The 7326-nt window shown below is 42.0% G+C and overlaps 1 non-coding gene across 1 annotated transcript; it reads right to left on the bottom strand.

Moving 5' to 3' along the window:
- Positions 1 to 6694: 6694 nt before the first annotated feature.
- Positions 6695 to 6841, bottom strand: LOC115647371. Its single transcript, XR_003999315.1, has one exon. It is a non-coding gene; the product is annotated as a U4 spliceosomal RNA (small nuclear RNA).
- Between the last annotated feature and the right edge of the window lie 485 nt (positions 6842 to 7326).

Raw genomic sequence — 7326 nt, 5'->3', positions numbered from 1 at the left:
TGTGATCCCACAGGTACATTTTTCTGAGAATGAACTGAACCTTATATGAAGAACTGAGCCAATAAAGAACTGTTTGATGTCTGTTTACAGGCCCTTCCACTTCTGCAGCCCAGTCACAGTCCACAAAGAGTCTGGCAAGTTGTACTATCATGGAGTAGTCAAAGAGGAACTGTACCCATGATGAACATATGATGGACAATCTGGACAGGGCCAATAAGCAAGGAAAAGGATTTATGACAAGTTGAAAGGAACAGACAGGCTGAAGAGTTGGTGGAGAGAAATGCAGAGCAGGAGAAAAGACATGCAGCACAGTTTCTGAAGCAGGAACATCACTTGTTGAGGGAAGACGATAGACTGCAGCAGAAAGACTTATTTGAGAGGCTGCTTGGACTAATGCCCATGAGGGGTCAGGCTCCTGCTCTATCTGAACCACCTCCTAAATCCCTTCCATGGAACCATGTCTCAAGAGACCAGGAACACACCGGACAATAGCATGATTCAGTTGCCTATGCAACTGGGATTCAACACTAGTTGGCCAGGGCACATGTATGCCCTGCAGGGCTCTGATCCCCATAACTCCTCCATTCCTGTGCAACAGCGCCAACCATGTGCTAAATGTGGGAGAAAGGGAAAGAAAAGCGGGGGTCCAGGAGACACAGAGAAGTAGGGCATTTATTTGTTTGCACTGGTTTCACGGTAATGTTCAATATGTTTGTTATGCACTTTAGTTTATTTGGTTTTGGTGATATAATGGCAGCTGGCCTGCCTAACAGTTCTTTATTATTTGGATTTTTTTTTTTTTTTGGTAATACAGCAATGCTAACAAACAAAGGCTTTTATTTCATTAAGAAATAATATAACCATCCCTGCATCACAATATATAATGTGTATTTCAAAGAATAAAGATAAAGTCATGATAAGTGCAACTGAGAGGTTGTGTCCAAGCACAATTTCTCAATACATCTTTTCAGATCAATCCACAATGAAAATCCACAACTCATGTCACACAAAACACCCTCCTCTCACTGTGTAAGCAGTCATCGTATCCATAATTAAACCTTTACAAATGAGGGGAGGGGATGTGATTGTTGTGGTGTAGACCAATAGTACGTCATTTACTGTTAACATTGTTGTACAAATGCTCTCCCTCTTCCATTGGTCAATGCAGGTCCATAATATGGGCACATAAAACATGCCTGATTTCTGTTGCCCACATGCATCTTGCTTCAGCTGTGACAGGTGCACTTTCTGGCAGAGTATACCAGTTCAGCAATCCATCACTGTCATAGGTCCACTCAGGAGAAAATAGCTCACCTTTCGATTCAAATAGGTTGTGAAGAGCTTGGAAAGCCACAATAATGCAGATAGTATCAATGTCAATGAAATCCAAATGGTTCTATAAGCTGCACCAGTGGGGTTTCAATCTTCCAAATGCACATTCAGCCACCATTCTCTATCTACTGAGAGAGTAATTAAATCGTCTTCTGTTTGGGCCTCTGAGATAAGGATACAGTTTCATAAGCCAAGACAAAAAGGCATATACAGGGTCCCTTAAAATAACAGTGGGGACATTTAGTGGGAATAATGTCCTGGCCTGTTTATGATGGTAGACTCCCAATTAGTAGAAAACCCTGGCACTGAGAACTTTTCCAGTGCAGCTCACATTAGCATCCATAAATCGACCTCTGTGATACACAAGGGACTGCATAACAATAGATTGGTTCATTTTGTGGTTTATGTACTCCTGTGCTCTTTGAGAACGCAAACTATAGGCATATGAATCCCATCTGTGGCCCCTGTGCAGTTAGGAAACCTGATTCTCTGAAAACCAGCAGTTACTAAAGGGACATTGTTTATTCTGTCACTTTTGGTTAGCAATGGAACTATAGCAGTCTAGGGTAGCCCGTTCCCAGATGGTTATGGCAACCTGCTTCTGGACTGGCATGGCCAACCTCATGCATGTATTTTATGCTGGAGGATTGGGACAAGCTGCTCACAGAGGTCCAGAAATATAGGTTTCTTCATGCAAAGTTTCTGGACCCACTGTATGGGTCACTCCAGGTCTGCAAGACAATGTGGTCCTACCAATCAGTGCTTGTGGCCATGCTCCAGATGCACCAGTCTACATGGGGCATCATCAGCTGTATTGAGAACTGTTTGCAGTATCAACCAGTTAGAATCCCGCAGTCTGGATCATGAACAGAACACCAGTGGTTGGGTCTAATGGTCAGAGCCATGAGTGGCCAGATCTGGAGATTAGAGAGTAGCAGAGTCAAGCTGGACTACAGGAGACCCAGGAGTGAAGTCGAGAGGAGAGCTGCAGGTCAGAGCCATGGACCAGAAGCCAAATACCAGAGTCAATGAGTGAGCTGGAGGTGTGATTCAGAAATGGAGCCGGAGTCAGAGCCAGGATGTCAAGAATGGGGAAGAGCAGGAACTGAAACAAGAACAAGAGCAGGCTGGAAAGGAGCAGGAGCAGGAATGGGTTGGATGGGAGCAAGAGCAGAAGCAGACAGGATCAAAAGCAGCTGCGACATGGAACTCATTGAGCAACTAGAAAGCTCTGGTTGTTGCTGAGTCAAATAGTAGCTTAGCATTTGCTCCTCTACCAATCAGGAAGTGCAGTCAATCAGCCCTGCCCGGGCCAGCTAGGCCTAGTGTGTTGCTAAGAAACTTACCCTGCTGCAGCTGGCTCGCCAGTACTGCCACATCTGTATTTTAGTCCTCCGCCTGTTCTTCAGTAGGTCATAAAATGCCAACAAAGTGTCCACCAGTGACCCATGGATGCTCTGCCTGTTTCCTGACACAAGAGTGAAAGCACTGAGATCATGCAGACCCCAAAGATAGCTCGGCAGGATGTGTTGGCAGGCTGCGACAACTTCCTGTAAAGTGCCCACAGGATGGGCAGTTACGTTTTCCCACAGTTCACCATGAACAAATGGCTAGAGATGCTACAGCTGGTGAGGCCGGTAGGAAGCCTAGCATAGGCTGGTTTGGCTCAGGTCTGAGTAGTGTAGTATGAATGAGTGAGTACTGTATGAGACCTGGGTTTGGAAGTTCTAAATCTAGGGTCAGCAGAGATGCCAAAACACAAGTTTACAAAAGCCAAGCCTGCAGGCTTTCCTCCCACAGACCTGGGTTTATACTGCATTGCAGACATACCTTTTCTGGTACCTTAAGGCAGTTTGGCAAAATCTCTCTGACCTGAGGCAAATAGGAAGCTTTCTTAGATAAGTAGGACCAATGTCATTTTAATGTTTGCAAAATCTCTCTCTCTTTCTTTTTTTTAATCAAGTAAGTTTCTATCCCCTATTGTTTGAAATAAACCTTTAAAAACATAATGCAAATTTAATCAATGAGACAAGTATGGGAGCAACTGTTCTTCCCCAAGTGTGGAGAAATGGGACAGAAGAAAAAGAAATAATTTAAAAGAGAAGGACATTATTCACTGATGATTGGGGAGTGGTGTGTGAATGACTGACTTGATGGGTGAATGACAGTTGTGTGGGTAAGGTTGAACAGGAATGAAGAAGAGTACAACATAAGACTGGGTCAGGGGATTAGGTGGAGAGCAAATGTTAGGATAGTGTGGTCGACTAGTGGTTTAGATGAAAACATGTAACCTTCATTGTGGACAGAGGGTGATATATGAAGTGTAAAATATGTGACAGGTGGGAGGGTTGTATGAAGAGTTACTTGAGGTAATTGATGCCTATGTACATCTGATAGGTTGATTTGGCAGCTAATGTTTATGGTTGTATGCTGGATTGTATGCATATGAATTGAAGTTTATGGTAAAGATCAGCTGATATATTTTGCCTATATTAGTAATTTTTCTTGAAAATTTTGCTAGATTGTATTAAGGGAGACATTTCAAAAGGGAAAAGGCCCTGTTATTAGCTAGTGACAAGTGCAAGAACCTTAAGCTCCTCATTCAGTTCAAATGCACATATAAAAATGCAGTAAGTAAAGTCGCTGCATTCAAATTTTTTGGTAAAGACACCACTAGGTTCAATATCATCAGGAGCATATACTCTACCAAAGACCATTTCTGAACTAGATTTCCAGAATGTCTGTTTTCTAATTTCTTTAGACATCTGTTTTGAGAGTAAAGCAGAGAGAGCCAGTAAACAACTATATCTGGTTGTTCCTACTCAGGTTGAAACACTCTTCACTCTGCCTCAGGAGAGCTATAAAACCTGTCTACCTATTTTTCAGAGTTAAGGTAAAAGTGCACCTCATCCACAACTCCTCTAGTGAATGACCTTAGGCCTTTTCTGCATCAACTGTCAGCAAGGCAATTTAAACTTCATTGACTTGGACAAATGAGTAACTCCCGACATATACCTGACATATTTTTATTAAACACCATCTGGCAGGCTCTTTTGTTTCTTTTTTAAAAATATATGAATAAATGAGTACCACTAGTCTGAGACAAACATATTATAGGTAAGTGCTGATGCACTTTCCAAAAACAACTGCATTAATACATATGTATTCCAGAGCTTTAACAGCTCCTGCCGCCCTCCTTGCTATTCTATTTCAGGGCATGTTTTAGACACTACCAAACAGGCCAAACTGTGTATGACTAAACATCTGACCTGAGTTTGAAACCAAAAGTGAAAGACTGGTTTGTTTACTAACATCCCCGCATCCATTAACAATTTATAAGACATTCCATTTCTTCAGAAAGGCCAGAAACTGGTTAAACCATAGAATGGGGCTCTGCAACTTTTTACAACAGAGAAATACCTGTCTCTCTCATTGACAGGGTGAGTCTTCCAAATTCCAGTGCATTATTATGTAAACCAACTTAATGAGGTGCTAACAACACTCTTTAAAAGAAGCTGAAAACCCTCTTTGTATTATACAAACATTTAGCCTTGTAGATTGACCTATGGAGCTTAAGTTAATAAATTTTAATATGACTATCACTTTGTCCCAATTGAGACCATTAGGCCTCACTTACATAACACATCCTGTGACTCTAAGCATGCCTGTATTCACACCTTACACACTATTGTAAAAGTCATTGTGCAAAATATGCCTTGTAATATGTCAGTGAAAAGTTTATAACTCAGGTGTAAACAACTGATGCAAAGTTATGGACATAATCACATTTTAAGAATTATAATTTCAGTTTCCCAGCCAAACAGGAATTACACTTCCCCGAGAGAGAGGAATATAGTTTCCCCACCTGAGGAGTTACTTCAAAAATACTTTGAAAAATAGTTAGAATGTATTTATATATTGTATAAATACATGGTTAGGATTTTACTTTGAACCCAAGTCTAGTTTGTTAAATAAATATTAGTTACTAGAGAGCACTTTATCTTTATTTCTCTTTTAACCAGTTCTGAATTTAATTCTTATACTTGAACTCACCTAAAAAACTTCTTTCTTTGCGTAGCAGAGTGGATCTCTGCTCTTGCCCTGAAGGGGTTAAAAACAGCCCTGGGAAGGGGCTGGGGCTGGAGAAAGCAGCCTTTAGGCTGGGCTGATTGGGGAGGTGGCTGCAGCTGGGGCCACACCCCAAACTGAGCCACAGGGCCTAATAAGAAGGCCAGGGAAGCCAAGGGCAGGCAGTCTCTCTCTGATTGGAGAGGGAGACAGGCCTGGCTGCTTGGGAACTCACCTGGGGGATCTAGAGGAAGGCAGGGCTGGGGAAAGGCCTTAGGAGCTGGGAAGCCCTAGGCCAGCAACTCCCTAGGCTGCAGAGCTGGTTCTAAGCCCCGTAGGTACTGGGCTTGCAGAGGGGCAGCTGGAGGGTGGGTAAAGGCAGCCAGTCCAAACACCTTGTTACCTGTGATGATCGTCTGATACGCTGCAGTCTGCCCTAGGGCATGGGGACTAAACAGAAACTGGCAGTAGCCACAACTGAGGTAAAGAGGGGATAGTGGGGTGAAGGTTCCCCGGGAGGGGGGGGAGACCCAGTTAAAGCAGCACTGGGGTCCAGGGAGGGACATGGGGGCCAGTAGCAGACAGGTGGATCACTGACCTGCAGAGCGTGCTTTGGGCTGGGACTGAGCTAATTCCCTGAAGTCACCAGCAGGAGGCACTGCAGGGGTGAGTCCAGCCCATCTAAACTTTACTATGAAATAAACTTGCTGTATTTTTCATCTCAACCAAGCCAGTGTCATTTTTTAACTGAACTGTTTGGTAACTCCAGTTAACAAAGCAAACTGTTGGATACTGACTCTTTAAAGGAGCAACAAATCTTAACATTACTCTAATTGCTCCAGGACAGGGATGGACATTGGAAAACACAAGTTATTGAGAAAAATTGAGACTGGGAAGAGTGTGGAGTCATCTTATCAGTTGCTAACCAAGGCTAGTGGAGATCAGTGGAAATCTGTGTTATTGCAAGCAGGCACCAGGATCCAAAATGTTGTACCTGGGCTGCCCAATACATAGACACAGAGTGCATGCTTGTTGCTGATGATGGGCATCCCAGGCTGAGAGGTACAATAGTAATGCATTGTGAGGCACTCTGGGTTACAGGGTAAGAGGTGACAATTCTTCACCAGTCTGGATCACATTCTAGAATGTGACACTCTCCTAAACCAATTGGATTGAAATTGTGAGATGCACAGCTCCTTTAAATCATTCAGAAAACTTCGCAAATACCAATACTAAAATGGAGGAGGGAACCTTCCTTAACTTTTAAGGGAAGATATTGCCCCATCTTTAATTTGTACCCCAAGAACTTTTTAAATCTTTTTCCCCTTATCAGAAAAGACATGTTTTATGTAAACCTGCTAAAACAGAAAAAGTTTTCAACTAGCAATAATCATACCTCAGATTAACTTCATTGGTTATGATACTGCCACTGCACAGTAAAAATATCCAATTTCTCATTTACCAGAAAAAGCTTTCCCAATGTCCCAGTATTAAAATGTTGCTTGGAAAAAATTACATCATTTAACTGAAGACAAGAGTGTATGACCTTGAGGCAATGGATAAGAAGTTGACATTCTGAATTGACAGAATAATTTATTTTTGCCTTATGTTTATTTGCTCACTATTTTTTGTTTTACTTCAGTACACAGACAATGTATTTCGTAAGCATTAAAAGAAAACTTCCAATTCTAGTTATAGTGAAGAGTTCTGGTATTTTCTTTCTACATGAAAGACTATATTACTGAAAGAACACTACACGACTGAATGCTAAGCATTAGAAGACAACCAGTTATTCTGTCAAATTATAATGACAGGTTTTTATCCATTGCCCAAGGTCAATTACATTGTCTTTGGTGAAATATATAGAATTTTTTCCAAGCTACATTTACTGGGCAGCAACTTGAAATCCATTTCTTTTGATGAAAT

This window comes from Gopherus evgoodei, chromosome 2, assembly GCF_007399415.2.
Source record: "Gopherus evgoodei ecotype Sinaloan lineage chromosome 2, rGopEvg1_v1.p, whole genome shotgun sequence".
Taxonomy (NCBI): Eukaryota; Metazoa; Chordata; order Testudines; family Testudinidae; genus Gopherus; species Gopherus evgoodei.
Note: the sequence above shows the minus strand (reverse complement) of the source record. Positions and strands in the feature narration are given on the sequence as shown.